The 21,341-nt window shown below is 40.1% G+C and overlaps 1 protein-coding gene across 1 annotated transcript in view; it reads right to left on the bottom strand.

Moving 5' to 3' along the window:
• ARID5B (AT-rich interaction domain 5B) overlaps nucleotides 1-21,341 on the bottom strand; it is a 177,605-nt gene that overhangs the window by 70,779 nt on the left and 85,485 nt on the right. The gene's annotated exons all lie outside the window — the stretch shown is intronic.

Below are 21,341 nucleotides of genomic sequence, written 5' to 3'. Positions count from 1 at the left end.
TTCATGTGATAAACCCATGATCCCAGTTCACTGCCATGAGTGCTCATTAACAAGCCTCTCAGCCCCGCAGTCGGTTCTGTGAGCTTTGAACCAGTTCCAGAATGAGGGCTCCAGCAAATGGCAGCCTGGCCTTTTCACTTCTTCCATTTTTTTTTACATTAAAAAAAAATGCAGAAAACTCCCAATAACTGCTCCTTTCATACCTTTTATCTCCTTTTTATAAATGGGTAATATTCACTCATTAAGTCTCAAACTTTGCTACATTCTTATGTAATGCTTAATTCTCTTCTTCTCTGGGGTTGGCTTGTGAAATGTCTTTAATTAAAAAAGCTAAAAGCACTCTAAATCTGGATGGCAGACTCATTTCCAGGGCATTCAGGCATGTTGTCTAATTTTAAAACTCTGACAGGATACATGTAAATTTATGCAAGTTTCATAAAAGTCACAATTTCCTCCTTGAATTCAAGCTAAAGAAAATGCCCCTGAGCTCTTTGCAAAGCTGTTTGTTTTACTGGGAAGCTCATTTTGCCCATTGTGTTGGAGGTGATTCTTCTAAAGAATATCCAGTGTCAGTCCCATCAATCCACTAAGAATCAAGGAGTTAAACTTCCCTACTATTGATCAAACGGGCTCTTTGATCACTACGTTGTGGCTCTGAAATGCGGATGGGGGAGGGGAGGGGAAATATTATCATGCAAATTGTTTTGGTTGACAGTAATTAAGAAATTATATGTTAAGAAAATCAGTAATTGTTCACATGAGTCATTAATGTGTTTTCATTCTTTGTAAAACTTTCTGGCACGCCCTTCCTTTCTGGCTTTAAATAAGCAAGGACTGGAAAATATGCATAGTATTTGGAACCCAGGGGAGTGACATATTAATTCAAAGTTTGCTTGGAAGTGTGGTTGTGTGGAAATTCAACCGTGTTCCTATCCTTTTGGTTTCTATCACCCTTCGCCCGGACTCTGCTCTAGAATGTTGGGGTATGGGCTCTTAGGATGTGTGAGGCAGGGTCTTCTAAAGGCTGGAGGCTGTCCTCCCTTCAGAGAGCCATGCGACCTAGTGCTTAGAAAACCTATAAGAAAAACCACAAAATGGGGAAATCAAAACCAGCTCAGCCACGGGCAATTAACCAGTCCTTGCTAATTCTGTTGCTCCCCAGAAGCAAATCTTCACTCTGAATTAAACCTTTGCCAAAGTTTGTTTTGGAAAAGGTCTTAAATCCACAGGAAAAAGAGACTAACAGTGTTTGATGGAAGGCTGAGACAGGCTCCCTCCCCAACAGTTTGGGACACCTTCTGGTGAACTCAGGTTCGCTTACAAATCGCCGATCCCGAAAAGAGCAGAAACTAAAATTACATTTGTTTTTATTGAAAGACAGCCTCAAGTGCTGACATGTCGTGTATGACATGTGATACATAATAATACTCTTAAACCAGTTCTGACATAATATCTCCGGCGGCCTAATAACCACAAATGATTGCTTTAGTTAAGAACTAGCCAGAAGCAAAATAGATCCATGTAAAAGTAGCTGGAGCCATAAATACCTCAACAATATTTTATGTCACTTTGTAAAAGTTAAAGGAGTCCTATAATAATTAACAACAAAAACGCCATGTTCTTTACTATTGTATGTTGGTTCTGAAAGATTATTTCATAGTCCCGAGGCAGCCAGTGCCGTAAATTATGCAGGCACCACCGAGCATTAAGGAGAAATAATGGCAATTTAAACGAAGGCTGACGTAATTCATGATAAACAGTCATTGGAAAATATTACAATGTTGTCTTTTTCGAGTGGGTTTAATCAGAAGAATGTGACCATATTCTAACATAAACCACTTCTCTTTTCCATTGTGCTAGCACTTGGAATGTTGGCACTCACCCTGGCTGCAAGGTTCTTATTCACAATAATTGCTGAATCCAGGGCTCCAACACCTCCAGGGAACCTAACAATGTAAATTTGGGATTCTGATTGATGGAAGGAGCTTCCAAGACAAAGCTCCAAAGCTCTGGGCTGCACGGTGGTCCAAAAGAGGGGCTGAAATTGGAGATGCATGTAACCAGGATGCCCTAAAGAACACGTATCAAAAAGATGGCTGAGTAATACAAACGTTGAAGAATGACTGTATTGTCACGTCTCATAGAACCTTGGGCTGTGGTATAAATCTGGCAGCTGTTCTGATAAAAGGGAACGTTTGTCACAGATTGTTCTGTGTGAACTGTAAATATAACAACACATTAAGAAGCAAACACGCCCTAGAAGGTTTGGCTCAGTGGATAGAGTGACGGCCTGTGGACTGAAGGGTCCCGGGTTCGATTCCAGTCAAGGGCACTTGCCTGGGTTGTGGGCTCGATCCCCAGTAGGGGGCATGCAGGAGGCAGCTGATTGATGATTCTCTCTCATCATTGATGTTTCTATCTCTCTCTTCCTCTCTGAAATCAATTAAAAATAAAAAAATAAAATAAAAATAAATTTTAAAAAAGAAGCAAACACAATGAGGAAGACCAAACATGCCAATTTTCATTAATGCAAAGTATTTCTAGGTCTGTATAAGACATGATCACAAGATAGGTGGTGGCTAAGCAGATGTTTATTTGTCTGAACACAGACAAATAATTGTTACCTTTGATATGAGGGTGGGGGAAGGAAATTTTGTGTGTAAAAACTGATTGGAGGAAGGTTTTTTTATTACACCCCCTTCCCCCCCCCCAAAAAAAAAGCTCAGGAACATGCCAACATGGACACTGGATAATATTTACATCTCTGGAATTCACCCAGTCTTTGGGAGTGTAAAGAGAATAATGATATTGCTATTATAATGATAAAGCCTTCCAATGTAGAGTTCATTTAAAAGTCTTTAAACCAACTATTGATTATCTGTGTCGATGAAGAAAGGCATGGATAAAAGAAAACACAGAAAATCCAATAGCTTATTTTTCCCAACGGTTTCTATTTCATTCATGATCCATTCTTTCCAAAGGCCATTAAGAGTAGCAAGAAGTCATTTCATTTTTTCCTCCTCTCCTTTTCTCTGCCAGCCTTCCGGTGGAGGTGCTAATGAGCTGGAATCAACTCAAATGAAGGTTGAGGAGACCTGCCAGGGAAGTCAGGGGCTTCGATAATCTGCAGAGGGGGCCCCTGCTCCCGATAATCAAAAATTAATTGCTACCTTCCAAAAGCCATTTAAAATATCCATTATATTTCAAAACAGACTATTTCTGAGTCTGGATCTCTTTTTCCAAGTGAATCTATTTAAGTAGTCCCAGAGGTCAAATAATCTTTTTAAAATGTTCTTTCAAAATATGATAAAAAGCTTTCTTTGGCATTTATACTAATAAAAATGTATTTTATCTCCTCTTACCACACAAACCTTACTTTCTCTAAATAACTCATTGTGAACATTATCAGTGAATTTTGCTCAGTGTACAAATATTTTATGTATTAAAATGAGTAGCAGAACACAAAATTTGCAAATATTTATTTTTAGACATATGGGAAAAAAAGCAATTAGAGCTAAAAATGTGAAGAATGAAGAGCTCGCTTAGAAACAATTACATGGGATGTGCAAACTGTTCTGCCATCAAACTTTTATTCAGATGCTGTAGAGCATATTAAGAAATATCACTTGCATACAAAAAAAGAAAATATGATTTCACAACTGAAAATACCTAATCACTATACACAACATCTGGGGGTCATTAATAATTTACCCTGCAGCTGAATTAGCCACGTAAATAAGTGGCCTGACTCAGAATTCCTAAATTTCTATTTTTGAAGAAAAAAAAAAAGAGTCATAATGCCATGACTTATATCCTCAAATATGGATGCTATCTGGGCAGTTTATGTGAATATACAAACGTGTGTACACATAATGGCCAATCTGTGTCCACAAATGAGGCCCTAAGCAGTGTCCTGTTTTGGCTTTGAGGAAGAATTGTAATATTGAGTTCACTTCCTTTGCTCAGAGCCTTGTATGTAATTAGCATATTTTTCAGACTGGTAAAAATCTGACCATGAGCAGCATCTAAGAAGCTTCCCATTTCAAACGACTGCAAAGCCTTTAGTACGGAGCCTAACACATTTTTAAGAACAAGCATACTGTTTAAATATTCCAGTCCTAAGATAAAAGAACTAACAATTTTACCGCCACACAAGCCACTGTACTGAAACACCCTAAATATTTATACTAACAGGAGTTGAAAATAGTCTCAGAGAACAATGCCAAAATATTTTCCACTCATTAATAGCAACAGTCTTCGGGAAGACAGATGCCAAAAAGCCAGCGTTTTTCTGATTCACTGGGTCCCATCACATGGCCTGTTGTTATAGGTTTCATGGGTAGTCAACAGACTGGTTGATTTATGGATGGGAAAATAGTCTTTAAGACAATCCATATTTACATTTTTTTAAATGTCTCTAAAACATCTTTGAAAAGTACCGAATTCTGATGATAAGACACACAATTCTTTTCCCATGTCTGCAGAATCGGCGGCCTCTCAATTGATGGCATCTTACAATTATAATGCTTTTTGTTTCTTAGTAATACAAATAAAAATGATGTGTGCTACAATGTTGTCTTAGATATGATGAAATATACTACCTAGTTGTTTGGTCTGTAGCAGGGGTCAGCGAATTTTTCTGCAAAGAGTCAGAGCATAAATATTTTCAGCTTTGTGGAGCATAGTTACCTCTGCCCTTGTAGCACACAAACAGGCAAAGATAAGACACAAGCACATGAGTGCCGTGGCAGTGTTCCAACCGAACTCTATAAAAAGGCAATGGGCCGGCTGTGGCCCACAGGCCATAGTTTGCCCTATGGAAACTAGATTGCATTCAGCACACTGATGCAGAACAGACCCAGCAGTGCACACTGATGGGACGTCAGGCCTGATGCTGTACTCACTGAGGGCACAACCTTGTCACACTCAACAGTCTTCCCAGCCTAACAACTTACCTTCAGCAGGTGCTCAATTCGTGCCACATAAGGCTGAGGGGATTGGGCATTTTAAACTCACATGACCCACTAACTGGACATTGTTCAGGGGAAGCAGAGACCGCAAGTGAATGCGAAGCCCATACCCAGCTCCCCCATAGAAACACTGCTTTATGTATTTGCCCAACGGACAACAAAATCCACCTCAAAGTATTGTAAGAATTTAAGGAGACAATGTATGGAGTAAGGGCTCAATAAATGTTAAGGTTGGCTTCACTAAGCTTTTCACTGATATGATTAATCAGATTAAATATACAGGATTCATCACATGGATATCATTGAGGGACACTAATTGTACTTAGGCACCTAACAAAGTGCTTGACATATAGTCCACTCTCAATAAAGGGGCATGAGGTACTGTTAGCATTATTTTAAAAAATATATATATATTTTTTATTGATTTCAGAGAGGTAGGGATAGGGAGAGAGAGATAGAAACATCAATGATGAGAATCATTGATCTGCTGCCTCCTGCACACCCCACAGTTGGGATCCAGCCCACAACCCAGGCATGTGCCCTGACCCGGAATTAAACCATGACCTTCTGGTTCATAGGTTGATGCTCAACCACTGAGCCACACTGACAAGGCACTATTTTTTAATTAACCAAAATTCTCAGGAAATGAGCTACCTTAGTTAACAAAATTTAAAATTTACAGGGAATCATTACAAATCATTCTTTGTTTCACTGATAGAAGGCAAGTATGTGAGAATAGAAAGGGATCTTAAAGACTTTTCAGTCCAGGGGTTCTTAACCCAAGGTTTTACATAGTTTATAAATCCTGAAAAAATACATGCAGAATTTTCAATATTTGCTTGATATATTAATTTTTGCTCATAACATTCTTCACAGCCACGATGATGATGATGATGATGATTCTTGCGTGCACATTTTCATGAGAAGATTTATAACTTTCATCATGTTCTCAAAGGAGGCTGAGATCCAAAGAAGCTCAAAGATCCAGTCCAACATATAAGGCGTGGAGATAGGGTTTAGCCGAGCAGCCGTATTCGGTACGAGGTCCAGTTTTGAACCCAGTTCTCCTGACTCCCAGTCAGGTGCCCTCTCTAGTGCAATGTGCTTTTTCATCATTTCTTGGTAATTAAGGGCACGGAGTGTTTCTCTGCAAAGTCATGGCTCTGCACTTTTACTGAAAGCAAGGCCTTGCTCTGGAGCTTGACTGCCCAGGCAACATACCCCACCTTCTGCGGCTACTTCTCACCACACTCTAAAACTCATGTCGCCACCAGCTGCTGCTCAGCGGTTCCTCCATCACACCTGGACAGAGCAATTAAGGAAGGAGGAGCCCTGGCCGGGTGGCTCAGTTGGTTGAGCGTTGTCCTGTGCACCAAAGGTTGCGGGTTTGATCCCTACAGGGCACATAGGGGAGGCAACCAATCGATGTCTCTCTTTCCTTCTCTCTTTAAAAAACCAATTTAAAAAAATGCTCAGGTGGGGCTTAAAAATTCTTTTCTTAAAAAAAGAAAGGAGGAGCTGGAGGTAATAATTACTTTGCCCACTGCCATTCTCCATTACCATCGCCACTGACCCCAACTTTAGGCATTTCCTACAGCACTGAGTCTCAATCTGACTAGTAAGTGTGATGAAAATATTGGTAACAGGAGACTACCCATTCACATTCAGGAGGTCTGAGACTACAAGAAAAAAGTTTAGTAAATTCTTCAGGAGATTGACACTGATGTGAAAACCTTTGTCTGGGCTCGCTTTCTCGCCTAAGCCCAGTATTCACTGAGGAAGGTTTTTTCCTGTTGCTCTTTAGAACCGCGCAAAACTCTGTTTCTTCACTCTGAACACTGATCCCAGTGTCCTCCACCACCGCTGTAAAAGGTTCAGCAGGTAGGGCTGATTGTGAACGCAGCCCGGAGCAGGCTCTGATCATCTGATATCTCTGCTATGGCTTAGAAGGAAAAGAATTTGGGCAATAAAGGATTCCTGGAATTTGTCCTAAAGAAACCATCAGAATGCTGATGCTTTTACATATAAAGATGTTCATCGCAGTGTTAGTTATACATTATACATTAAAGCAACAACAAACAAAAAAAGCAAAATCCTAGAGGAAAAATATAAACTTCTAATAGAAAGGGATTATGTGGTCCCCGATAAACGCATTTTATGCAGTATTATGCAACCATTAAAATGGTGTATATAAAAATGTTTATAATAATAGAGGGAAATGCTTTCTTTATAAAAAACTAAAAATTTAAAATACAACAACTGCATATAGAAAACGTTTTTAAGTAAGTACAAATGCTGTGGACAAAGACTGTGCGGAAATAGATGAACATGATGATATTATCGATATTTCCCTGGGAGGCAGTATCAGAGACTGGATAAGCATACCAGCTTTGAAGCCAGACAAACCTGAACTGGAATCCAGCCCAACCACTTACTAGCTGTGTGACTTAGGGCTGATGTAACCTTTCTTAGTCTCTGTTTCTTCCCCTGTGTAGTGATGGTTAATATGAGCTGCCTTTTAGAGGCATTCTCGGGAGTGAGTAAGATAATATAGGTAAAGGGCTTAACATAAGACCTGACATATCACACATACTCAGAGAAGAGTGACAACAGTTACGATTGTTGTTATTCTACTTCTACTTTCCATAATGGAAATAATTTCATAATGAGAAAAATATTTTGGAAAACACGGAGCTGTTTTTACCACTTACTTTGTTTTCATCTTTGAAATACTGTATAAAGGGAATGAGGGAAAGAAGCACCTGGTTAACAGAAGATTCTAGTCAATCGGGGTTTGCTGCATACAATCGTGCAGCTGTGATGTCAGGTCCTCAGCACTGGGCCACGTGCAGGGGGATGGCATTAAGAGCACAGATTGAGAAGCCAATGCCCAAGGCCCATTCTGGTCTCACTACTGCCGCACTAATGTGTGGCCACTGATTTTCCTGATCAGTTCTTCAGCTGCCCAATAGGATCAATACTACCTGGCCTCCTGGTTATAGAACTGTTCATAGGCAAGACACTGAAAAGTGGGGGGAGGCCCTATGAAAAGTATGAGGGGTGCTCTTCCATGTGAAGGACTTTCCTCTCGTGGGATGAGCAGTTACCAGTGTTGAGAGTGGGGTCATGCTCTCCACATCTCTGAGTCTACCTCCCAGCAAGATGATTTAATGGGGCTCCACAATAGTCCCTGTTTATTCTAATCCTGACACAGCTGATACAGTTCAATTTCCTTTCTTTCAAGAACTACAGCACAGAATGCATTCTCTATAACACGGGACCTGTCCTATGTGCTGTGGTAAAGACAAACTTCAAAAGAACTAACTAGGACCAACTAGTGGAAAACGTGCTGGGGATGGGGCAGGAACCATTGCCCTGATATAGGTTCTAGCACTGTGTGTGATATCTTCATTAAACTATTTTATCCCTCATTTCAAAGACCTGATGTTCACGTCTGAAACTGTGAGGAAGAAAGTGTGACCTGCTAAACACTGTGTTGTGAACATATGTCATCCAGGATCCTCCATGGAACTCCCCTGAGAGACAGAAGGTCTCATCACCATCTACAAATAACACGGGCAAGTCAATGATCCATAAAGTATCTCTGGGTTGTAAGTGCCATCCACCAAGTAGGCTTCCTAATAATGAACACTATACTGGCTGAGCCCTTTTTTTTCCCAATAGTTCCTGCCATGATTCCAGCCTGAGCTGTGATCTATATTATGTTCCTGATCCATGGAGCCCATATTTAATTAGAGCCTGAAAATGTGTTGTATGCTAACCCCCTCCCCCCACCCACTGCTCCTTGATTTCCACAATGGATTTTGGTATCTGTGGGTTAGAGACTGGGAAGGTGGATATGTTGACTTCCGGTTACCATTTTCCCCAACTTAAGGATGCTCCTCAACTTCCCCAGAAAGAACACACTTCTAGGTTGTGTAGCCTCCAGGTCTGTAAAGCATCATAACGAATGAACAATCTTCAACCAAAGACACTGACCAGTTTATTTAGAACACTCCTCTGGTTTGGAAAGGTGAGCAACTGTTGAGAAAAAAACAGTTCCTTTGAGCTAGATATTTTCCCTTGAGAATTAAATCAAATGCCAATTAACTAAAGCTTAATGAACAAGGTCAAGAAATATTTGTCTGTAGGAAAGGAGATAAGATGATGGAGATTTGAAGCTCTCTGGAATCTAGCAGGGTTTTTATATTATTTCAACAAGCATATGTTAATATAGAGATGAGTAAGGCATGATTCTTACCCCTCTAGGAGCTTAGAATCTAGTGAAGAGAAATGCAATAGAATCTGTTGACTTAAATGCCAAACAGAAGGAAAAACCAACTTTGGAAAAGTACAGAATAACACGGAAGGAACTAGGAGCAGGGTGTTAAAGATGACTATTCTGAAGCAACTCTTTTTTGCCTAGAAGCAACCCTTTACACAGCCAGGAAATCAAGCAGGCACCGCCCTCTTTAAAAAAAAATTTTTTTTTATTGATTTCAGAGAGGAAGAGAGAGATAGAAATATCAGTGATGAGAGGGAATCATTGATTGGCTGCCTCCTGCACATTGGACCAAGCCTGTAGCCCAGGCATGTGCCCTTGACCTGGGACCCTTCAGTCCACAGACCGATGCTCTATCGACTGAACCAAACCGGCCAGGGTGGCACCTCATTCCTTTACCCCTACTGCAAAGTTGGAGCATTTTTCCTTTTGTTTCTTATATACCCAAGGGACCATTTCCAATTTAATCATTGACAAATTGAGTTTTCCTCGAAGAGGCTTCCCCTGGGTCCTAACCACAGTGGAGCCTATGAGAGAAGGACCCAGAAGCACCTGCTCCCTCAAGGGAAGGTGACATCTTCCAGGAAGCAAAAAAAGTTTGCTTGTGGAGACTGTTTCTCATCTATGCTGAAAGCTAAAAATGGCAGAGAAAACAATCTCTTTCCTTGAGCTTCAAAGTCCAGGTTATTTTCCACCTCCTCACCTGAAATAACTTCCTCCTTTTTCAATCCCTCAATACCCAGTTGTAGATGCACTTCCTCTGAGAGGCCTCCCCTGACATCCGGACCCTCTGTCACACACCTTTTAACCGCTTCAGTTAGCCCTTAGGTGAAGGCCTTTCAGTGTTGCTTCTACGGCAAAGCTTTCCCATTTACAAAGCTTGGCAGATATCATCTCCTTTGAACATCAGAATTAACTCCTGACTCCTAGCTCCATGCTCCTCTTTGTGGTAGAAAAGTCTGCCCATTGAGGTCAGCAGACTGGGCTGTGAAGGCACTAACTCCCACTTCAGCAACAGGCTAGGTCTGTGACCATGCTGTAGTTGTGTCACCACAAGGTCACTCATGGTAAAAAGCAGGATTGTTAAGAAGATCCCAGATAATAATTGTAGTATGTCATTGCTCTGTGTCTTATCTCAGCCAAATTGATTTTTAAGTTATCTTGAGAACAGAGACCGATATCCCAACCATACCTGCAGTTCTGCCATAAACAGACCCAGTGCTCAATAAATGAATGAATGAATGAATAAGCACCCTAGGAATATTTGAATACACCAGTCTTTTACTGCCCAAGTCCCATCAGTTCTTTAGTCTTCCAAAATGAAGACTGGAGAGCCAGAAAGGCCATTCACAGAAGAGATTCTTAGGGAGAAAATTTCTAGGCAATTTCCAAAGGGAGCGTAAAGCCCAGATGATGGCATCGAGGCCCAGGCCAGCCAGCAGTGAGAAGATTTCCTGAGCAGGCAATGCAGCCGGCACTGGTGCCAGGAGCTTGGCTACTCTGCCTCCTTTGAAAACCCATTACCAAATCATGGCAAGCAAAATTTAATTTTGAAAAGGGAAATGATTTATGTGCTACAGGAATAAAGAAGTGACAGAAGCAGGAAAGCTTGCATACATTTCAATTTTTGAAATTAAACCTATAATTTTTTCATTGTAGGAGGATGCCAAGTTGCGAAAGCCAATGCGTTCTAAGCAGAAAATTATAGAGAGGTAGATAATGAAGATCTTGTCAGCATCGCAACCCGATGTCTTAGAAAGAGCCCCTGAGAACACAGGGCAGGTTACTATCTGTCCCTTTCAACTTCTACATAGTTCCAGCTTTTAAAGGGCTCTATGTTCATATAGACTTCTCTGATGAGATGAGAAGCCACTGGGAAATTTGAGCAGGGAAGGGGTCAGTCTGGCTGGTATGTTATAAAGAGACTAAAGGGTAGCAAGGGCTAATGCAGGGAGAATGGTATACTATAGACAAGAGGAGACAGTGGCTAGCATCAAGTTCCTTGACCCCAATCCAATGGGTCTTCCTTCCTTCCTTCCTTCCTTCCTGCCTCCCTTCCTCCCTGCCGCCCTTCCTCCCGTCCTCCCTTCCTCCCTTCCTCCCTCCCTTCCTCCCTTCCTCCCTTCCTTCCTTCCTTCCTTCCTTTCTTCCTTTCTTTCTTTCTTCCTTCCTTCCTTCCTTCCTTCCTTCCTTCCTTCCTTCCTTCCTTCCTTTCTTTCTTCCTTCCTTCCTTCCTTCCTTCCTTCCTTCCTTCCTTCCTTCCTTTCTTCCTTTCTTTCTTTCTTTCTTCCTTCCTTCCTTCCTTTCTTCCTTTCTTCCTTCCTTTCTTCCTTTCTTCCTTTCTTCCTTCCTTTCTTCCTTTCTTCCTTCCTTTCTTCCTTTCTTTCTTTCTTTCTTTCTTTCTTTCTTTCTTTCTTTCTTTCTTTCTTTCTTCTTTTTCTTTCTTTCTTTTTCTTTCTTCTTTCTTTCTTTCTTTCTTCCTTTCTTCCTTTCTTTCTTTCTTTCTCTTCCTTTCTTCCTTTCTTTCTTTCTTTCTTCCTTTCTTCCTTCCTTTCTTTCTTTCTTTCTCTTTCTTTCTTCCTTTCTTCCTTTCTTTCTTTCTTCCTTTCTTTCTTTCTCTCTTTCTCTCTTCTTTCTTTCTTTCTTTCTTTCTTTCTTTCTTTCTTTCTTTCTTTCTTTCTTTCTTCCTTTCTTCTTCCTTTCTTCCTTCCTTTCTTCCTTTCTTCCTTCCTTTCTTTCTTCCTTTCTTCCTTTCTTTCTTCCTTTCTTCCTTTCTTCCTTTCTTTCTTTCTTTCTTTCTTTCTTTCTTTCTTTCTTTCCTTTCTTTCTTCCTTTCTTCCTTTCTTTCTTTCTTTCTTCCTTTCTTCCTTCCTTTCTTTCTTTCTTTCTTTCTTTTTCTTTCTTTCTTCCTTCCTTCCTTTCTTCCTTTCTTTCTTTCTTTCTTCCTTTCTTCCTTTCTTTCTTTCTTTCTTCCTTTCTTCCTTTCTTTCTTTCTTTCTTCCTTTCTTCCTTTCTTTCTTTCTTCCTTTCTTCCTTTCTTTCTTTCTTTCTTTCTTCCTTTCTTCCTTTCTTCCTTTCTTTCTTTCTTTCTTTCTTTCTTTCTTCCTTTCTTCCTTTCTTCCTTTCTTCCTTTCTTTCTTTCTTTCTTTCTTTCTTTCTTTCTCTTCCTTTCTTTCTTTCTTTCTTCCTTTCTTCCTTTCTTTCTTTCTTTCTCTTTCTTTCTTTCTTTCTTTCTTTCTTTCTTTCTTTCTTTCTTTCTTCCTTTCTTTCTTCCTTTCTTCCTTTCTTTCTTTCTTTCTTTCTTTCTTCCTTCCTTTCTTTCTTTCTTTCTTTCTTTCTTCCTTTCTTTCTTTCTTCCTTTCTTTCTTTCTTTCTTTCTTTCTTTCTTTCTTTCTGTTAGTCCTCACCCAAGGATATTTTTTCCATTGATTTTTAGAGAGTGGAAGAGAGGGAAGGAGTGGGAAAGAGAGAGAGAAACATCGATGTGAGAGAGGCACATTGATTGGTTGCCTCCTGCATGTAACCTGACCAGGACCAGGGATCAAACCTGCAACCCAGGTACATGCCCTTGACTGGGAATCGAACCCACCACGCTTTGGTGCAAGGGTTGATGCTGTAACCATTGAACAACACTGGCCAGGGTGCCAATCCAATGGTTTTTTGGATTTTGAATCTTCATGATCATTTCTTTCCGAACCACTCTAACACACACCAATCTCTCTAAATCCTACTAAACCTATTGTGCATCTGTTTCCAGTCAGCCTGATCTCAGGAAGCCTGAAAGATCTTTCTGAGCTGGCTCCACACTAAGAGGCAGTCTAATGTAATGGTTTATGAGCATGGATGCTGAGCCAGACTGGCCTGGTTCATATCCTGATTTTGCCACTTGATAGCTGTGTAAAGTTGCCATGCTTAAATGTCCTTATCTGTAAAGTGGGGGAGATCAATGATATTGATGTACAGCATGCATGTATCCATTCATTCATTTAACTAATATTTATTACACATTTAGTCTGTGCCAAGTATTATTCTGGTCCCTGGGGAAATGGCTGTAAACAAGAGAGAAAAGTTCTCAGCTCTTACATTATAGTATGGGTGGGATGGGGTCACAGAGTATCTATATATATAAAAGGCTAATATGCAAAGTGTCCCCTAGGGAGTTCAACCTGGAGACTGGGAATTCAATCCCTTGCTATGATGTGCGCTGACCACTAGAGGGCAGTGCAGAACGTTAGGAAGGCCCCGGCCGCCAGTCAGGGAAGGGAGGCCTTGATCACCGGCCAGGCCTAGGGACCCTACCAGTGCACAAATTTCATGCACTAGGCCTCTAGTACACATATAAAGGAACAAGTAGAGGAGTTCATTTCAAATACTGATGAGTTATAGAAACATAATTCTACATTGCATGATGGAATAGAGCTGGACTTGTGGAAAGGGGTAGGTCAGAGGAGACTTCCCTGGAGAGGAGACATCTGAGCTGAGGCCGAATGATGAGACTGAGCCAGACCTATGATATCTGGAGAAACACATTCCATGCAGAAGGACAAACAAACAAGTATTTCTAGAATGAACGATGTTGAATGATTTTTAGTAGCAAACGATACCTCACTATTCCCGGCAGTATAGGTGTGAAACAATTTTATGGGTGTTTTTTGAAGAACCACTATAAACTCAATATGTGGTTATGGTTGCGTTGAGAGGTGTAAGAGGCCCAAGAAGAACTGGATAAAAATGAGTACTGAAGGAGCACTTACCCTGTACTGTCTCATGCTTTAAGTCATAACTCACTCTTCACAACAATCTTGATAGGTATGGTCTATATCTCCAAGGCATGGTCTGTGGCTATCCTGAATTGTGCCATCCCACTCCCACATACTACAGTGTAAGTACCTGAAGAGAGGGAAATTCTTCCCTCTCATTCACAACTATGTGCACAAGGACCAGAAGAGTACTTGGCACATAGTAGGTATGCAACAGATATTGGTGAAGTGCATGAATGGATTAAGGGCACAGTGTTAGGCAATGTGCTGGGCTCTAAGCATCCCCAGGCAGCCTAACCTACAGTTCACCTACTGGATTGAACTTTAATCAATCCAGCTCCCCTGACAGGAAAGAATGAAGGGGTTTAGAGAGAATCTTCATTTATCAAGAGGATTTTAAAAATCAAGTGAATACAGACTTATCCTAACCTCATCCCACCATCCCTACCCCTAACCATCATTTTGCTTGTGATTTTTTTTTCAATGGTCTGGCTCTTTCCTAGAGTGTGTGTTTTTTAATTGATTAAAAATATCTGTTTCACCCTCGAGAGAAATATGTTGATCTTGATAATGTAATGGGATATAACTTTCTTGCTTTTCTAGATGAAAATGCTAGGTGAAATATTAGCCAATATGGACACAGATCCTTTCTTCTGGGGTGAACAAGAGTTTATTGTACTCATGAGTCCAAATAGTTTTTAATAACCCATTGAGTCCACTCAGCTACAAAAGGAGTTCAGAGTTATTTTAAAGTATCCTTTCAAGTTCTAAAAATAGAAAAGGAATCCACTAATCCTACCCTTTCCATATATCATGACCCTGTAAATTAATTTACAGTAGAAACATAAACATTCCTTTCATTAACCCCTGAGAGATGGTGCCCTAGCTTCCTACACTTCTGCCCAAGGAAGTCTGTTCTCCAGCCCTCTTTTTCTTACTGTCCTGGAAGCCACGACCATATGTTAATCATTACACATCCTACAGAGCACGTCCAGTACACCTCTACCAGCAGATTTATTTGAGTTTGGTTTACTATGTTGTATGATGAACTTAACATTCTCTCTGTCCCTACTTTGGCAGCACATGTAAAAAAAGAGAGGGTACCAAGAGTGGTCTTGGTTAAATTACTCTCTAATGATAAACAGAACCTCTAGAAAATTTCCAGGACAAAGCAGTCCTCCGAAGTGAGATCTCTGCAGGTTAAGTTTTCTGCATAAACAGCCATAGACAAGGAGCACAACTCCTTTCCCACTTGGCTTCAATTAAAGGGAAATGTCTGCCTTGTTATCATTTGGGAGATCGGTGGGCACCACAGGCAGGCAGCAAAAGTCTGAATGTGGACAGGGGCCAGGAACAAAGCCATTTAAGCATCGAAATCCACTGTGACCATGAAACCTACTTTGGCAAGGAAAAAAATGTTTACTCACTTACAAATTCTCATGATCCTTAACAAAACAACTGCCTTTCCTTTCATTTCCAGCAAAACATGTGATGCTTAGAGGGGAAGAGGCAGAGTCCAGCTCATCTTTTATGCTTCAAACTAATTTTATAGGCCCTGCACTTTCTTTTGTAAATCAAGGTTTTTGTCCCTCTTCTGTTTCCCTCCTTCCCTTTGCTTTTACTTCTTTTGTCCATAATGTCATTATTTCTCCTCGGAAAGGGACAATTCAGTGCAGAGTCAGAAAAACTTCTTTAAAACATTATAAAAAGTAGAAAACTTTTCTTTTCTATTAAAGTTCTCATAAGAGTTTGGAGCCTTAGGGAAATAATTTCTTTATCATTCAACGAGCAAATTGATTTAGATGACTAGAAGTTGTCCAAGGTCTAATACTCTATAGAAACAGTAGAGAATCTTCATTTATCAAGAGGACTTTTTTTTATTTTTTTAAATCAAGCGAATACAAACTTATTTTGAGCCTGGTGAGTGGGCTGTTACTACTCAATTTTAAGAGGATAAGTGAGGGGCCTATGTCACTCACTCAGAGGAATAGAAAATCGGACAGTTGAGCCTTAATTCAACCTGGGCTATTTTTGAAAGCCTAGCACTCTTTCCACTCCACCTTGCTGTCCCCTCTGCCCACTAACAGAGTATATGTTTTAATATTGACATAGCCAACCTCTCCCTGGAGGTGAGAGCTCATGATGTTCTTTCTACACATGGACCAATGAAATGGCAGTCTATCTCATTGGGTACTTTCCAGGTAAATTACCATATACTTTCTTCAACTCAATCCCATTTCTTAATCAAGAAATACACACACACACACACACACACACACACACACACACGCCAACTCCAAAGAACTTTAGAAGCCAAACATATATCTCTTTGCAATGGAAAACTCAGAATGAAATAAACTATATATTTTATTAGTTTTTTTTTTAATGAAACATATCTTAATCCATTTAGTCCCATCCACTTTTTTTTTTATCCTCACTCGAGGACATGTTCATTGATTTTTAGAGAGAGAGACATCAGTGTGAGAGAGAAACATCAATTGGTTGCCACAGCACTTGCCCTGAACCCACAACCTAGAAATGTACCCTGACTGGGACTTGAATCCAAGACCGTTTGGTGTGTGGGATGACGCGCTAACCAACTGAGCCATACTGGCCAGGGCAGTCCCACCCACTTCTAAGGGCTGATTTCATCTAGTTTATGCATATTGGCTCCACCTTACATCTCTTTGATGGAAGCCAGTACCTTCAAGTTATTCATTTACCTACTGTACTGCGTATGCCTTTGTTTGGCGTTAGCTGTCAACACTTTGCACATATGAAATCAATCTGTGTGACATTAATGTAAACATTGTGCATTACAAACTGGTGGACATTTCATTGTTCTAACAGGAAAAATAGACAATATGTTTGCATGCATGTGTTTTCCCTACAGCAAAGACAATAACACAATATAAATGGCAATATGTGTTTTACAAAAGAGGAAATGAATTATATAAAAGAGGTAAAAGCAAGGGGGAGGGCTGTGGGAGAATGCCTCATGTTAGGTGATTCTAACAGGGCAGTGGGGGCAGGAATTATGCACAGGGTAAAGATTTTTATGAGAAAAATTGTCATTTAAAATGTCACTTTCCCCAAATGTTATTATAATCTCATTTCCTAATTGCATGAGCAATACCACCAGTTTTCACAGTGCTTTAATAAGGAGTCCAGTTGCTTTAATTTTAAATATAGTCAATTTCCTTGTGCTGAGAAAAGAGCACACTGCCTTTAAGAGCAGGGTGACTGACAAGACGGAAGAATGCGGGCAGGATGTGGAGGCTGAAGCCTTTCAATCACCTACCATTAATATGATTCAATTTATGCTTATGTCATAGGTTTAGACACTGCACAGTGCTGTAAGCAAGGGAAGGACTTGAATAAAACAGTGAAGAAAGCAGATGGTATGCTATCAAAACCCTTCAAGCCTAAAATAACCTTTTCCAAGTAAGAAGGATAGTTAATTAAAACCAGGATATATTTACTCTGTTCAGAATATCTCAATGTAAATAAAAATCAAAACGACACTACTGTAATGTGAGACTAAATGATGAAATTCCATCTACATTATTTTTCTTTAATAGTTTCTAATCAAACTTTTCATTAAACAGCTTCATAAAATTCCACAGAGAATTTATTTATAGGGACTCATGATAGATTTCAATGCCTTGCTTTTATTGATCAATTAAACTTGTTTATTCAGTGGACAACATTGAAAGGACGGGGAGGGGGTTTCTGTCTGGGAAGTTGGGCAAGGTTGTCACACACACAGCGAAGCCCATTTTTCAGAGATGAACCCCGGGGCATGCAAGGAAGCCCTAGAGCACGTGGAGAAAAAGTGGGGCATCCCGGCCCAAGGAGGGACATTCAGGTCTGGTTCCAAAGCCACTGCTTAGGCTCATCCCAGCCCTGGTCCACAGACTCAGGTTCGTGTCTCCCTGGTAGAGAGAGCATCTGGCCATTAAAAACCCACTGAGGGTGATAACTAAGGACAAAGAAACCTAAGAGAGGCCAACAATTGACCAGGGTGAAGGCAGCAATTCCTCACATGGAGAGTCAGGACATGAATTTCATTTTATTAATTAAGTAAGTAACTAATTAATTACTTTTTATCGATTTTAGAGAAAGAAGGAGGAAGAGAGAAACACTGAGGTGAGAGAGAAACATTGATTGGCTGCTTCCCCGCACCAGAGATCAGGGCGGAAACCTGGACATGTGCCCTGACGGGGAATCAAACTGGCAACCTTTTGGTGCGTGGGATGATGCTCAACCAATTGAGCCACCTGGGCCAGGCCAGGACATGCATTTTAAATGATCTAGATATTTCTAAAAGGTTTCCAATAACCTCTTTGCTTATCCTCTAAAACCAGATCCAGTCCTGCGTTTTCCTTGCGGCTTCCCTCTCTCCACGGTCAGGATCTCCAATCACTTCACCCCTCCCACCCCCAACGCACCATGAAATTCCTCCTGCACTTGCTTTCTGTAACACTCACCAAATCCTTAATCACTGACTTTCTTGTAACATTAGTTAACTTTCAGGTGTGTTACTCCTGTCTTCCCCAATTAGACTTTAAATCCTCAAAACTAGCAGGGACTGTGCTTTATTTACCTTTTGAACACCCCTCCCAGCTCTACTCCATAATCCCATTTAATAGAAGAAAGCAAGAAATATATTAGTTAATAAAATAAACATTATTTAATCATAGGAAAGTAGACACTGTCCTTTTGAGAAGGGCCTCGGAGGTATTTTATGACAATTTATGAATTTCATGTGTCAAAGGTGTAGCTGCTAAATGCTATAAACCCTTTGCCATCAGCTCCACCATTCATCCACCTGGTGATATGGCTAATAAAATTTGATTTTTACAGCCGGGGCATACTGTTACCTAAATTACATCTGACCAATTACTGAAGTCACTGAGCGTGTGGTACAGAATATATACTGTGTGGAAATTCATCTGTGGGCCCCCTGGCACTCGCGGTAATCTGACAGCAGTGTTTCAGTCATCTGGCAGTGTTTAATATTAGGAACATTTGTTTAATGCTAGTCACTAATTAAATTTATGTTCTTCCACCAACTGTTATTTGGTTGGAGAAACTCAACCCCACGTTTTAACAAACCCTTTAACTCATGTTGATTTCTAATACAACCAGTTGGAGGTTTATATGTGTGTTCTCTGAAAATTTAGGGTGTGAGCAAAAGTGGAAGGTGAGGGAGATATCCTGGTGAAGGTGTTCAAATCAGGACAAAATAAGCTTTTGGGGTTCACTTACTAAAATGCAATACTCTAAGAACAAACTATTTGAAGTATAAATGTAACTAAAAAAAAATCTAGTATTCTAATGATTAAACTAGCCATCTAGAAGCTCTTTAAAGGCAACTAATTCCAAAAGAAAGCTTCCACTTTAAGAGGCTGGAGAAGAAAAAGAGCATTAAAATTAGCTATACCGGAGGAAAGTCCAGGAAAACATTCAAGTCAGATGCTTGTGTCTGTGAGAACATTTAAAACCAATTTAGTAACTTAACTATTGTGATCACTGTTAAACTGGAATTTCTTTCTATTACCAGTTCTAGATGCAAAAGCTTTGAAACTCAATGACTAATAATTCCTAAATTAGCTCAAAAGGCTGAAACATTTTTTTCATTATATTACATGGTGAAACTCTAATTTTGAGTACTCTTAAGGGCGGGAAAGCATTCTTTGAGTTTTATTTTGTGTCAGGAATTTATAGACCTCTTTAGGGCCAAGCAGGATGGAGGGCATGGAAGAAGAAAAACTCAAGATGGAAGTATTGAAAAGGGAAGATTTGTAAATGCTGTTCTGAAAAGAGAGGGCATTTTTAAAAATGTATTGGATACATTCATCCAGCTGAATATCCAGGTTTTTTGAATATTAAAAATATAACAATAGCTCTGGCTGGGTAGCTCCGTTGGGTAGAGCATCATCGCCATACATCAAGCTTGTGGATTCGACCTCAGATCAGGGCACATGTAAGAATCAACCAATGAGTGCATAAATGAGTGGAACAACAAATCAATGTTTCTCTCTCTCAAATCAATCAATTAAAAATTTTTTAAATATGACAATAAATTCTTCTTGGGAGAAGGAAAATATAACTTGTATAAACACTATGACTCTCTTACAGACTGACTGACAGCCATTTGACAAACCAGAGATGTGAATGGCATCTAAAAAAAGCAGTCTGTAAATAAATGTCATGTCCAATTAACTTAGGTCCCATTCCTCTCTTTCTTCCCTTCCTTCTTGGGTCATCATATCCCATCCCCTCATCCACACCCTTCCTCTGCTAGACACCTCCTTCAATATCCCTCCCACAGAAACCGCAGGGCTGCTGAAGTCATGAATAATCAGATTGGAGAGGCCAGAGTGGACTTCCAAAGCCATGCCAGGGCCTGTAATGGTTAAGCAGAATACTCTGAATCTGAATAATCTGCAAACCAGGGATCCTTGAGAAAATGTTAGCCAATAGAACCAAGGAATGTTCCAGCTCAAGGGACCACATGTGCTCTGTAGGCCAGAGTCTCAACTTCTTTGCAACCCAGGTACCCATGAGGGTGGTCATCATACTGGTCACTCAATGGTGGCAGTTCCCAGGGGAGGGAGACGGTGAGGCTGGGGGTTGTTCACATCTCAATAAGGATAAAAATTCTCAGGGAACATGTGTATTTTGATAAAGTGCCCCCAGGGTATTCTAATATCCCTGCCCACTGAGAAGCACTGATATGATCCAATCTCTTCAACAAACAGATGAGAAAGATGTGAGAGATGAGATCTTGGCTTGCCTCCAGTCATGCAAAGTCTTCCAAACGGATGATACATCTTTTCCTCCTTCCCTTCTATGTACAGAGATAAATGGCCAATCAGCTGGGCAGAGGTGCAGATAAAGATATGTGTGCATATATCCATCTTTGGTGAGCACAGTATATAAAGATATATGGATATATACAGATATAGACCTATTTCTTCATATACTGTGCCCACCAAAGATGAATATTTATGTAAATATACATACATATATATGAAAAAAAAATCTAGGGGTATGGGGATCTATTATCTATCTATCTAGCTATTCACCTTCTAGGTATGAAAATGGTTACAATTGGTGCATTTTCACAGTTCCTTATAACACTGAAAAGTGAGTATCAGTTAAATAAAAAACCCCCCACAAAAAACAGTATCTGAATAGCCAGAGCCTTTTAAGAAAAAACTAACATGAAAGCTTCCTGTCCTAAAGTCCAATTTCAAGGTCAACCAAGCAACTTCAGACTCTATATTGAACAACAAATTCTAAATAATAATCTTTTACCCT

Source organism: Myotis yumanensis, unplaced genomic scaffold (assembly GCF_028538775.1).
Source record: "Myotis yumanensis isolate MYYU_CA2020_CCGP unplaced genomic scaffold, mMyoYum1.0.hap1 SCAF_13, whole genome shotgun sequence".
Taxonomy (NCBI): Eukaryota; Metazoa; Chordata; class Mammalia; order Chiroptera; family Vespertilionidae; genus Myotis; species Myotis yumanensis.
Note: the sequence above shows the minus strand (reverse complement) of the source record. Positions and strands in the feature narration are given on the sequence as shown.